General features: G+C 39.7%; 1 protein-coding gene across 8 annotated transcripts in view; it reads left to right on the top strand.

The window, feature by feature from the left end:
* FOXP2 (forkhead box P2) overlaps nucleotides 1-3409 on the top strand; it is a 536551-nt gene extending 533142 nt beyond the window's left edge. For all 8 annotated transcript variants that reach the window (XM_081243526.1, XM_081243523.1, XM_081243529.1 and 5 more), the window contains one exon: nucleotides 1-3409. This exon is cut by the window's left edge and continues 703 nt beyond it. The gene's annotated coding sequence lies outside the window, so the exon portion shown is untranslated.
* The last annotated feature ends 11069 nt before the right edge of the window (nucleotides 3410-14478 follow it).

Here is a 14478-nt window from a genome sequence, read left to right on the forward strand (position 1 = left end):
ATGTTGGTGCCACCAACTGTAAATGACATAAGTTAGTTATTACAAAACACAGTAATTAGACTGTTGCAACCATCTAAAACCTTAGGCTTCCAGTCTGTGCTGTTAGTGTTAAGATGTAAAGTGCAATCCTAAGCTAACATTATCTGTGCAAGCACCATAGAAACATTTGCATATCTGCATAGATCTTACAACTGTACTCTTTACCTCCTTGTGATAAAGCTTTGTCTACCTGCAAACACAGTCAAAGGCTACAGCTGCAAACCAAAGCCAACTCTAACCATGGCCAAGAGCTCAAGGACAGAAGCAGCCACATGCTTTGGTCAGCCTTCTGTAACTTCAATTAGTACAAAGGAACCTTTTCCATGAACTACCTGCTGTTTTCTGATGACCTCTGGGATCTTTTCATTTAGCCCTAAAGCAAGAATCAAATATGACAAAAACCACAACTAAAAACCTAATTTAGACACAGAGTAATCTTCTGAGGCCAAAAGTCCATCTAAATGCAATGAAGATTTGCTTTCATTAAAGACAGAGGTGAGGACAAAATCTGCAGTGGAAGTTATGATATGCTAGAAAGCAACAAATGTGGATCACTGACCAAAACGATTATGTACTTGATGCAAATGCAGATTGCATATTGTTATATATATAGGACATTGTGTTTTTGTTTTCCCCATCCAGTCACTTATTTTCGGTGGTGAATACATGTTGTTAGAAGATGTCTTGTATGGTCTGAATCTTTGTTGTGTACTATTTTTTATAGTCTTAAGTTATAATGAAAAAAACAAAAAGTAGGAACCAAACATAAAAGGTCTAGTAAAGCCAAAAATTAATTTCATATTGATTTTAAAGTGATCTAGCTGAGTTTTTACACTGAAAGCAAAGATTATAGCAATTGTAGTCCATGGTATTTATTTTCAGTCAAACCAAAGTTACATATAATTCTGCCTCTGCCGATACGGGATATTAACACTAACAATACACTCCCTTTCAAAGACTTGCACAGGCCAAATTGTTGGAATGCTGGTTTACGAGACGACTCCAAACCCCAAAACTAGGATAACGCGTTACGGTGTAGTTGAAAATAGCATAGTCAGATGTTTGCTTAAAACCTAGAAACTTTACGTGTTGCTTTTCATGTGCTGTGCCAAGTCTGGATAACACTTTTCCCCCAACCAAGGGACCTCATAACCTGATGATGGTTATTGCTTTACAAACAGTTTCGACAGAAGGTGGCTGCTAGAGCTTAACGTATGTACCAGTTCCATGCGATGGAGCTGGTTCTTGCAAACTAAGCTCATCATTTATTCTTTGCTGAAGTCAGCAAATAGAGTTAGAGAGATACCCAGTCATCTATCACACCAAATAAAACGACATAACGGCTTTCAAAAGGGTTTTCCCACTTACCCAAAAGGCTTTCTGAAAGCTTCTACCTCTGCAAAAAAAAAAAAAAAAAAGAAAAAAAAAGGAAAAAAAAGAAAAAAATTTAGAACAATTATGGCAGATTGCATGAAATGTGAGAACGTCACAGTAACTGCTACTTTTCATTCTGTTTGTCTTTGGGTCATGATCAGTGAATGGGAAGTTTACGATATGGTATCAAAAGAAAGATTGGGATTGGGAAGGATGGTTTTCAGTCATCTAGGATCCTACTGGAAGGACTATCTGAAGGGAAAATGGGTCTTTCAGGTGCATGTTCAAAGGCTTTGATGGACTGAAAGTAATCGTGAGAGCTGTACCATCAGGAGGGTGGCCTAAGACTACAATGCTAAAGTATGCATACCTCAGTTACCAAACTTTTGAAAGGAAGTCTCAGCCACAGAATGCATATACCTGTAGAGTTTTGCATGGGTTTTATATGAATACAATTTAAAAAAATAGCTGCTTGCACATTATACCAGAAAAACCTCCAAAACTGCAATTGCTTTGAAAATAGATTTTAGGTTTTTTGGAGTTTTCTGAAATGCTTGGTCTGTATTTTGATAATTGTGCATATTATGTAAAAATGTTGGTGGACCCATAAATGACCAGACTTTTTCTAAGAAAAATGTTGCTTTAATGCATTTCATGAATTTTTACTCTTATATCATTGCTTGCTAGTAATAGCAAATCTGCTTTTCTGCATCTGCTTTGCGTAGCTATTGTAAGGCTTTGAACTAATGTATGTATTTATTGCTTGAACTTCTGTGCATACCTTATAAAGCATAATGTCTGACAATTAAATGGCTCATGTATTCTTGCTTCTATCATAAGCTGATTATGGGGACTATGATCTTTTGTATACAGCAAATTTTAACTGTAGCACAAACATCTGTTTATGTATTGGTGGAATATACCTGTTTTATTTATCTTTTTCGAGGTAAACTAATTTTTGATACTTTTCATTACTGTGTACTATGTTCATACTTTGAATTCTCTGACGTTAGAAGTCATGGTTGAAAATTGTAACAGCTGTTATTTGTTCTGTATTCATGGCTTTCACTGCTGAATAAAATAAAGGACCAAACCTAGGATTTGAAAGAAAACTGTCTACCTCTAACACCAGGGAGTTATCAGATTTTATTTTACATAGTTTTAGTCTACAAAGACACAATTGCTTAAACCTAGTGGGTTTAAGGCTTATATTCTATGTGGTTGGGTTCATGGCACAGTTGTACTGTTTGAAAATCAATTAAAATTTCATGTGAATGTTACAAGTATTTGGTAGAATTACCACTAACTGGGTTTTCTTTAGATAAATCAGATATGGAGAGAATGTCTTCAGCATTCTGTGTCTACAACTGCTTAACTTCATGAGAATGCATTTCTTTGTGATTAGGGAATCGAAGAATAGTCAGCTAGGAATAGACCTACAGAAGTACACTTAAAATCCTGGACTTTAACATCCCTGGGCAGATCCAGTCACAAAATCCATTAGACTATTTTGTAAAGTTTTCAAATTGGACATTCACATTTTGGGGGTATTTGTGAGACTTCATCCTACATATGCCAATATTAACATGCATTTGGACAATAGCTTTATAAATGCCATAAAGCTGTTGAAAGGAACATGGCTTACCCTTGTTATTTCACTAGTTCAGATTGCAATGAAAGGGTTTTTTGTCCATGCACACTTGGCAAATCTTACTTAGCCAAAAAAAAAAAAAAAAAAGAAAGGATGTACATTTTCCTATAGAATTAATGTATGAACAGTGTGTCACTGCTGTTGGATGTAAAAATGTATATGAAACCATTTCATTCACTTGATTACCTTTCTGAAGTATAAATAAAAAATCTAATACTTTTGGACCCATTTATAACCCCTAGGATTTTATTCGTTCGGAGAGACCATCTTCCCTGCCAGAGCCAAGTCATAAATTTGTGTACACATGTCCCACGATTTGTTTAAATCATTTTCTTAGGAATTGGGGATTCATAAACCAGACCATACTCAAGTTCAGTCAATAAAAGTGGGGGCTGCTTGTCAAATGCATTCCATTAAAAACTATCTTCAGGTTCAAATTGGCTTCCTCATATAATCGTCTCGTGGTTTCACGTTTTTTATTCTAATAGAATTTGACGTCGTAAATTCTGAATCTTAAAAAAAAAAAGGGAGGAAACGTGATAAATTTACTCTTTAACTTTTTGACTTTATCCTTTCTTTTTTTGTCTCCTCCAGTGTCAGTCACACCCATGGCATCCCATCATGGTCTAGGAGAATGTACAGGGAGAGTGTAAGTAGCTTTCTGATGGAATCCTTCTTACGCCTCTAGGGATCAGACCCATACCTTTCTAAGTGGCCAAAACAGGCAAGCTAGAGCCTCTGCAGCAGGAAAGTTTGCCTTTTTCTTGAACTTCAATAAATATTCCTAAATCTGTTGTAATCAGAAGTAAAAGGAAAATGAATATGTTGAATATATTTTTACTTTATGTATAATTTAATATTTTCTGTCATCCAGTGAAAGAGTACCTTGACTAAAGAGCTTTCCATAGGATACAAAAATTTTTTTAAAGAAATGTGACCATGAGATTAATTTTTTTGAACCTTGGGATTCAGTTTTCACTGTCGATTAGTTGAAAGTAAATGAATACCAACTTGCCGCCATCCAGTGCATTTTGTTAACTCATTAAAGACTACATAACAAGATGTGAACCCAGTCCTCCAACTCTCTATGCTTTAGTATAGGGAGAGCAATTTAGAGATTAAGACTAGCAACTTAAGAAAAAAATAAAACTGATTTGGCAAACATTCTGTACTTAAACCTGTGTTCAAACTCATGTCGCCCTGTAAAACACCGTGTTGCCCACATATATTGTGTTGGGTCAGTGGAGGTTTCAGCTGCTTTGTAGAACACTGGTCACTAAATTGTGAACTTTTAAAAAATTAAAAGAAAAACAAAAAAGGTGGCAACTTAGAATCTAAATAGAATAGAAAAACAGGTGGCAAGCCAGATTCTAACCATTTCCCCAGGCAGAAGGAATGGAAGCTAAGTATTCAACTCTAACTAAGGAAAATTTGGGTGAGCACCAAGCTGAGAGTCCTTGGACTTGTACTCTGCACAAACATTTAAGTGTTCTACCCAGTGCCCTTCATCAGAGAAATGAGTTCTGGACAGCTAATCCACAAGAAACCAAATCAACAGAACCTCAATAGAAATATTTCATCTGGAGATATTAGACCTAGATGTTAAAAGTCTTAGAATAATAGCAAAAGCCTGCTACCTATGCCATGCATTTATTTAGTTTTGACCTCTTTGGTAGTAGAGATGAGCTCAAAAATTAATAAAAAGGAATAAAATTCCTAAGAATTAAATTTTAAAATCATTTTACAGATCAGACTGGTTTCCCAATAGCCATGAAAAGCCATGTGAACCTCATGAAATAATTCCATATCTAGTTTGTCTCCAGTTCCTGACACCTGGTTCTCATGGATGTTCCCCTTATTTGCCACTGTTGAATGTCAAGTTAACACTCATTCTGATGCAAAATCAGTTCTGTTTGTTATTGGCAATATTTATTTCACCTTTCATTTTCCCCTCATTTTAGAAATAACCTTATAGTAGTCTCCACCATAAAATGGAAATATTTCATTAATATTCTTCCCTGCATAAATTTAAAGCTGTTATCATTGTATAATGTATGTGTCAGTAGTTGTCATTTTGCTGAAGGAGCTGTCTTGGGCAGATAATTATGACTCTCCTAATTTTCTAAGGGGGATGTTCTGGAACTACAATTGTTATTTCTAGCATTTTGAAAAATTATTAGGTCATTTGAAGAGCACATATGATACATAAAATTTGAGAGATAGTCACATTGAGATCAGGCATCTAAAAAGAGGCTTCAGTCACCTTAGCAGAAGTTAAATGACATATAAGGTTTATTTCCAAGGAACCTAATCAAAATCAGGAGCAAAAAGTTTTTATATTATATGCCCACAAACTCAGAAATTATGGCTTGAACAAAAGAGAATTCATTTTTCTGTAATTCGGGTCTCTGGTAAGCAATGATATTGAAGCCCTTTAGGAGGCTTTTGTGCTCACAGTGACTGAGTTCAAAAGGTGGATTTTATGTCAATAAGCATTACTTTTCCACAGGCTCACAGAAACCTCCCACTCACCTTTTGACTTTTAGGGAAACACTGACAGTATTGAATAATTGAAAATTTTCCTGACTGATCTATGACAACATCTGTTTTGGTGCAAGAGACTTCGGATTCCAGCCCATTGGAAAGAGAGGACACTGATGGAAGCTAACCAGCTGGGATGCGTTACTCCTTACACCAAGGGGACTGGGGGCGAATATAGGATCTGGGCCTGAAATGGAGAGCTGGTTTTAGGTAATTTGCCAACTCTCAATGATTTGTGGTGGCTACCTGGACTGCCTGACACATTAAATAGAGTTTCAATAAATACCTGACAATGTATAGCATAGTGAAGTAGTGAAGGCCATATCTTCACTACCAGCAGATGTGCCATCATCTACTAGTGACTTCTGCCATGAGAATAGGAAAGGGAGTAGGACATGAGGTCCACTGATTTGCCAATCCTTGTTTGGTCCCTCACTGGCAATGAGATCTGAGAAGTATTCACACTGTTGGCCAAAATCTGGGAGGGTTATTGGTGGATAGGATCTAGGAGTTGGGAATAATTCCAAGCTGGGACCTTTGGTGCTAAAACAGTTTAAGTGGAAAGTGTCATTGGTGAGAATATTACATTTGGTGAATTTTGGTTAGACATAAAGCTGTAAATATTGATCTCTGTGCTTGGTAGTCCCTCAGAGTAGAACTTTCTACCTCCTTACCATTCTTCCACGGGGACATGGGTTCTTCAAGTCAACTGGGCAGGGTCAAGGATTTGTCCCCTTGAAAGATTCTAGATGAGAAGTTTGATTTCACTGTGGCTCTCAATGTTATCGCCCAAATGTGTTATTTATATTCAGGAGTTAAACTTCTTTCCACCCATCTCCCCTTCCCCTTCCCCAAAAGGAGTTGATATTATAAGGACCTCATAAATTTCTTCATCCCTCTCTGGGGATTAAATTTCTAGTAGGGTACAGAACTGTTGGCTGAGAGCCTGCTCTAGGACTTAGGAATTGTGTACAAGCTTACAAGAAACAATCACAAAATCCTAAATAGCAGTTCAGATAAATGTAACAGGGGAACTTCAAGGACATTCCAGGCCTATGGGTTAAGTACAAACGCCCACATAATTTGTCCTGTTGCCACTTTTTGAAGAAACATAATGGGTAGAAAAAAAATCATTGGTCTCATCCAACTTAACATGTTCTATTCTAAAATTGGCATGTAATTGAATCAAATACATCAAATATGACCCTGTGATGAGGAAGCCATCCCAGCACATGGTGTAGAAGGCACTGGACTAGGTCTCTGAAGACTTGGCTTCTACCTGTGATTCTTCCACTGACTCAGTAGGTTGCCTTGAACAGATTACTTCACCATTTATGTCATGGTTTACTCATCTGTTTAGAAAAACAGGGTGTTTCACCAACATCCTTGAAGGTCCCTTTCAGCTTCTATGTCATCTAATTCACTGTCAAAAAAGGTAAACCTGATGATTGAATTTAGTAATCATGACCTAAGTAATCATTTTTTTAAAAGATTTTTTTTAAAAAGCAAAGGTGTGCAGCTTTCAAGAGCTAATCAATATCTAACTTCAGTAAATAACGAGTCATTTGTTCTGATTGGGGGAAGCTGGCTTGGAATGAGGAGACTAGAGGACTGGGAATTGCAAAGGATTGGTTTTTAAGCTCCTTCACCACTAATTGGCTGCACAGCTGTAGGTCATAGTCACTGGCTGTGCATTGCGTTGAAAGTGCTGTAGGGAGAGAAAGAACTAAATAAAGAAGTGGGGCAGAAAATGAAAGCAGGAGGAAAAAGTCATCACTGGCTGGTCTGAGTAGATTCTGAATCCATCTGCAGAAGCCGGAGGGCTTTGTAGTCCAAGGGATCAGGTTGCTGAGCTTCAGGATGAGGGTGGTAATTATACCCACCTCACAGGTCTTCTTAGGGAAAACCGATTAACTCCATTCATTCATTCACTCAACAAATATATACTTGGCGTCGATGACAAACCAGACCCTGTTCTAGGCCCTGGAGAGCATAGCAGTGGACAGAGCCCAACAGAGAGCCCCACGCTTAATGAGCTTGCATCCTACTGAGAATAAAATAATCGTAAGTACTTCACGCAAGCGCCCGACACGTAGGAATTGCTCCATAAGTGTTAGTAGTATCATTGTTGCTATTGCTACTAGGGGAGTGAAGAAATAGATCACATTTTAAATATAATCACCAGAAACTTCTTTGCGTAGGATTTGACTTTTCAATATTGATAAGTTATTCACTTTCTCCCCCATTGGTCTCCTTTTTCTTTTCAATTCTCTGTGGTTTGGTCTCATTCAATACATCCAACTCTTGGGTTGTCTGTCAGCTGACAGATGGGTGCCAGATTTACCAATTGATTCAGAAAAGACCTTAATATAAAGAAAAAAGTATACAAATGGAAATTCAGATGAAGAAAATGCAGTGTCATCACCTCATTCTTACCCCAGGTAATGGAGGGGGGTGGTCCACTGACCTCAGCCTATAATTATCTTTCCAATCTATTACTATGACCTACACCTACTGTGCTTAGCTGGGCTTTCCCTTTCAGTTTTCAAGAGTCCAGATGGGAAGCCAACATAAAACATTAACTCTTTCTTTTTCTTTATAATTGCTGCCAAAGCAATTCTAATTCTACCTCAGGCAGTATGGGTTCCTCTGGTTGAGTAGAGGAAAAGAGAAGTGTAACAACAAGCTTCAGACCAAAATTAATATTTTAAGACTTTTCTTGCTACATTTCAATTATATTATCTATAATTTATTCAAAATTCTCTAGTGTATATAATATGGCTTATAATGTGTGTGTGTAAATTAATTTTATACTGAATTCTTGGTATCAGATAATATGTTAAGTTCCTTATTCAGTTACCCTACTCCAAAGATGACCAGTTGACATTGAAAAGAAGGTAATCAGGACTCTACTCTCCAGAGGTGGTTTTGGCAAACACTTGGAACATCTTTATCTAAATCCACCCAGAAGATTTGCTAATTAGCAAAATGGACATGAAGAATTTACTTTATTAGTAGAATGAGTAGAATTAAAGATTTCTGATTGGTTGGGGAAAATGTGTCGGCCCTTCTGCTCTTGTAGGACCAGGATATAACGGTCTGGCAGACTAGCAGTGCAGCATCTCAGGTTGGCACCAAGTCCATTTGGTTCTGTGTTTCACTACTTGCCAGAAGGTTCTCTTACCTGATTCAAATAGACGGTTAACCTCTCATTCCTCTAACATCTGTAATGCCTGACTCTTGTCAGAGTACCTAAAAGGGAAGAGAGTGGGGACTTCCCTGACTTGACAGGAATTGGTTAGAGAATATTGCTGTGTTTGTTTGCTTAATAAAGGTTTGTACTTGGGGCAGAATTTAAGACTTACTTTTGTTATAATATACCACCTTATCAGGGCAGAGGGGGGAAGGAGGGAGTAATTTCCCTACCTCAGTGACACCTGAATGACTTTTATCCAAAGACCATGACAATGGTAAAAGTCCCTATATGATGCGGCATTCACAACAATGGGCGATAGCAAAGTGTGCCCCAGGTACCCTTGTAAGTTTTACTAAATGGCTTCTAGCCTACCTGCATAGATAATTAAACATTGGGAACCACAAATGCAGAATAAGTGATTTGAAAAATAAATGTATGACTTTATTCTTTAACTTTATTCTTAACATGGAGGACTTAATTCAGTCCAGGGAACTTGCATTGAGCATCTACTGTATAACAGAGAAGCTAGGAGCCAGTGTTACAAAACTGAAGCGTCCTTGCCTTGAAGAATGTAGAGTTCATCGTGAGGGACACAGATACGTAAATTGAGCTTACAACCAATGTAGAGGTATGCACAGAGTGGGTTGTTAGAAGAAATCGGTGTGGGCATTTGGGTTTCTTGCAAATGACAGTTGAGGCAAATCTTGAAGGATGAATAACAATAACTGATTAGAATAATAGCTTACATAGATTGACCACTTACTATGTATCAGACACTAGAGTCAAAGCATGTTTAATGGGGACATAGGCTGAGATCAGCGGCTAGGAGCCAGTTGAGGCAACGTGCAATAGTCCAGGTGAATTTGATGAAGGCCTCAACTAGGACAGAGTTTGAGATGAAGATGAGGGAATAAGCTAAAACATATTTTTCAAGTAAAATCTATGTTTTTGCTTGATAGCATGAATATGGAAGATGAGAAAAAGGAAGGAGTTTGGGATGGTTCCCAGGTTTTGACTTGGGTGACTAAGTGTTGAACAAGGATAACTCAAAGAATATAATCAAAAGGTAATTCATTTTGGTCTCTTACTGCCTTTCTAAGGTTTATTTAACAGGGCAATCTGCTGTGCCAGATTAGAACTTGGGCAGGTCCCATGGTGTGTCAGCTCACTTTTGAGTAATAAACATTTGTACCGTCACTTGACATCACAAAATGCCCTAATAGGACATTTAGAACACAGTGCCATGTTTTAGTCAAAACTCTGACCTTGACTTTGGGTGAACGCCCTCTACCCAACTCTAACTCAGATTTGCTTCAGGTTGGAGCCAGGCTATGGGGACCGTGGTTACCTGCTTTCGCTTTGTGCCCTGCCCATCTCCCCACTCACAGCTGCATTGTCTGGTCAGCAGGGTCACAATGGGCAGGGTGATGAGTGGCTGGTGGTGGGGGTGGGAGGGCTTGGTGAAAGGGTTGAGGCTCCAGTTCTTATTTGCTTTCGGGGCTTGTTCTGGACCTACCTGATATTTAAAGTTGACTTTTTTGTGCTGAGGGAGACCCTTTGCGGGGAACCTCCCTCTGGAGTTCCTTTCAAAAACAAACGAGCAAAAGTGTGTCTAAGTGGTTGCTTTCTGTTCCTTCCACCAAGCCTGGGTGCTGTACCCTTCCAGCTTCTGACTGCTCTCGTCAGGCAGGACCCCAACCTCCACGCTGGCTTCTTGCCTTCGTAGCCCAGGTTCTGCCTATGGAAACATTCTCATAGCCATTTCCCCAGCAACACAGGTTGGCAGGTCCACCCCAATTTTTCCAGCAAAGCAGTTAGCCCTTCTCTTGCTCCTGGCTCTCCCGGCTGGCAGTCAGGCTTGAGTCCAATTAGCATTATGTTTCTCAAGTGTGAGTCAGGCACCAGACCTTTTGGTCTCCCAATTTCAGGGAACACATTTAAAAGTTCTTGGCATGGTCTTCCTGAAGCCCCCCACCCCCCCCACCCCGCTTCCTAGGCTTCTGTTGAGAAGGCAGCAACCTCCCTGCCCCCAAAGAGGCAATAGTTGTCTCCCCCAAATATATCTTTACCAATCTCTTGATGAAGACTTCAACATGAACATCCTATTAGAGCACACTGGAGATTGGAGACATTATCTAAAACAGAGATTCCTAATAGAGGAGCTGATTGTGGAAAGGAAAAGAAAGCCGGTTGCTGAACACAGCTGAGAGCAATCAGTGCTTAATCCGCTTTCTAGACCAGCAGCCGGAGGAGTCCCAGAATCCTTTGCCTTGGGGCTTATCAGCTCCTCTGTCTCCAGAGCTCTGCCTGCCTCCCTTGCCCCATCAGACTTCTCACCCTCGCGGGGATACAAGCTCTGGTATGAGAGACAAATAAGGAAAACTTCCTTGGGCATCGTCTGGCTTTGCATCAAGTCACTTCCCAAGAGGGATGAATCTTATTTTGAAGACGCTGAACACCAGAGGAATTAAGAATACAATCATCTTCAATACGAACCCTCCACTGCCATGGAAAGCTACTTAAAAGTCTCCCTGACAGAGTTTACAAATGTATTTTGAAAATCTTGCTGTCAGTACGTACGTCAACCCTTTCACTAAAGGCTAGAATTAAAAAAAACAAAAAAAATCGTGTCTCCCCTGGCTGGAGCAAGGCAGAGGGAGCGCTTGAAGATGGCGCCGGACCGCCGGCCTCCTCCCCACCGGCGTCCTCCAGGAGAGCTTCCCCGCGGGCCTCCAGATGTCCGCCAAACCAGAGGCGTGCCCCTCAGGCCGATGGTGCAAGACCAGCAAGTGACCCTCCTTCAGTCTGGACGCCTCTCCTTCAGCCACTTCTGCGCTGGGCCCTGGAGCAGGTGAGTCTGCAAGCGGGCGTGAGCTCTTTAAGAGCTGTCTCAGGTCACTGTGGGTCTATGGATGCCAGACCCGTTGGTTTTTCAAAGCTAGATGTTTGAAGGGTCCTCTCTCAGGTGCAGGTCTTAAAAGAGTCTCTGCCCAGGCACTATCCTAGGCAAATTCTCATATGTCACCTTATTTGATGCTCCTAAACAGTCTGCAGTATGTGAAATTTCCCCATTTATCATATGGGGAAACTAAGAGTTGGAAAGTGGTACAGTGACATCACTAATGTTGCAGAATTAACAAAAAAGCTGGGATTCAAATGTAGACCTTCAATTTTTCCACAACTGCTTACATGTGAAGTGTGACTTTGGTTTTGCACATGGACATATTTTAGTGAGGGAATGATAAATTCTCATTGACATTGAAATTCTGAAGTGCTGAAGTTACCTGGATTACAGAAACATGACGTGCAATATTTGCAGGAAGTGATTGCAAGAACAAGTGTTTTTAGCGACCTAAATTCCATATTTCTGTAACAGACATGGCTGTTTTCAAGTTTGTTTATTCCCTTGTGGTCTGCTTAATTTCTCAAGTGAGTTAAGGCAAATAACACGTGTACTTTTTTTTTGTTTTTTTTGGCCCCCAGTGAATCACTGGGTACTACTTTTGAAATTAACAACACGGTGTGTTAGCTGGGCTGTGGAAATCTTAGTGGAGGCTGTGATAGGACATATTTGGAGCCTGTGGTTTATGGTTATTTTTCTTTTGGAGATCAAGGGTCTCATCCCTTGCAACTTCAGGTGACTCGGACATTAAGCCACTATCTGTCAAAGGCCTGCTTGAAGTGATGTGTCTTGAAGTCAGGGACCCCTTGTGTTACTTGTTATCAATACTCAATACTAACTCTGTGGCTAGTACCGAGAGGTACTCAGTACAGTGAATCACATTTAAACGATGTGGTTTAATGCAAACACTTCGGCTTTTTTATCAAAGGATGTTTTATTACTAAAGCTTCTTTTATTATCCACTGTGTTTCTTTTCTCCTTGTTATCTATTTTATGTGGTGTCTGGAGGTACAATAAACCTTGGATCAGTTGGCTAGCTTAATTGAAAAATGTTTTGAAAAGAAAAGTTAAAAAGCAAAACAAAATATATTGAAAACCATTTCCACACCAATTTCTTCCCTCGGTTAGTTCAGTTGTAAGAAATGGAGAACAAAAGCATTACCAACCAAGGCTTTTAGCGGAAACATAATTGCTTACACATCAGGATACATCAGCCAAGTTTGCCACAGGCGATTAGGCAGCCAATTATGTTGAAAATGTGCTTGCTCATTCAGGAGACCACGCCCCAGGGCTCACCCACTTGCTCCTCCTCAATCCTTAAGTTCGGTTGGCACGAGTTCATTCTCATTAGCCACTTGTTGAAAAATATAATGGGGCCACCAGTAGTAAGAACCATTTGGGTGCAAATAAAAGAGCTAATGTCTTTAACAAATCCCACCTGAGGCCAGGAAGGCCTCCCTCCAGCCTTTCCTAATAACTCAAGTAGAGTCGTTCTATCAAAGAATGCTAGTAGGGGCTTCCCTGGTGGCGCAGTGGTTGAGAGTCTGCCTGCCGATGCAGGGGACACAGGTTTGTGCCCCGGTCTGGGAGGATCCCACATGCCGTGGAGCAGCTAGGCCTGTGAGCCATGGCTGCTGAGCCTGCACGTCCGGAGCCTATGCTCCGCAACGGGAGAGGCCACAACAGTGAGAGGCCCGTGTACCACACACACACAAAAAAAGGATGCTAGTAGTTAATGAATAGCTTTGTGCCAGGCACTGTCAACAGTGCATCATTTAAAAATGTAAGACGTCACAGAGATGGATCAAATCCTAATTTTTTTAGTTTACATATCACATGAAGAGTTGTTCAATTTAAAAGAAAAGCAGGGTCATGTTGTATATTTGGTTTCCATTCTCACCTCCTCAACTGAAGTTAATTTAGTTTTCAATTCTCATTGAAAATTGGTGAATGTGTTGGTGATTTGGAAACCCAGCTTTCCATGTCTTGAAATTTTTTCTAACCGTTAACACTGATTTTTTTTTTTTTTCTGGAATGGCCTTAAAGATGGCACAGCCATTATACATTCCTTAATCTCATCCTGAATATCAAAATAAAGCAAGATCATCTTTTTTTTTTCTTTTTTTCTCCTGGAAGTGCAGAGAAATATTTTGCAACAGTTGGGCTTCAGGTATTCAGAAGACCCAAGATGACAGGTGAAGGTGACTGTCCCATTTTTTGGTCAAATAGAATTTAGCTATACAGCTGATTGCTTAATATGTCATCGTTTAGGTCAACCTAGTAGTGTTTGGATCAACTATGTGTTGGAAATTAGTTCTCCTGGGATAATAAGTGCTAAATGTTGTTCTCATTCCCAGCAGGCTACACATAAAACGCAGGAGATGAAACCAGGATGCTAGCTAGCCAACTAAACAGAAAGAGTAGCATGCCTTCCCCTTAGACAACAAATTCCATTTTTTTCCTCAGAGGGTTTGTTGATTTCCTGGCCATCATCACCCCAGACAAAGTATAATGTAAAAACTATACATTTATGTATCAAGCTGACTGTTGGTTTCTGTATTAGTTTCCTGTAGCTGTTCTAATAAATTACCATGAACTCAGTAGTTGAAAACAATATAAAATTGTCTTCCATATGCTCATAACGGGTCTCAGTGAAGTAAAATCAGGGTGTCTACAGGGCTGTGTTCTCTTCTGGAGGCACTAGGGGGAAATCTGTTTTCTTACCTATACCAGCTTCTAGAAGCCTCCCACAGTCCTTGGCTTGTGGCCTTCTCC

The sequence above is a fragment of the Mesoplodon bidens genome, assembly GCF_964165515.1.
Source record: "Mesoplodon bidens genome assembly, chromosome: 9".
NCBI lineage: Eukaryota > Metazoa > Chordata > Mammalia > Artiodactyla > Ziphiidae > Mesoplodon > Mesoplodon bidens.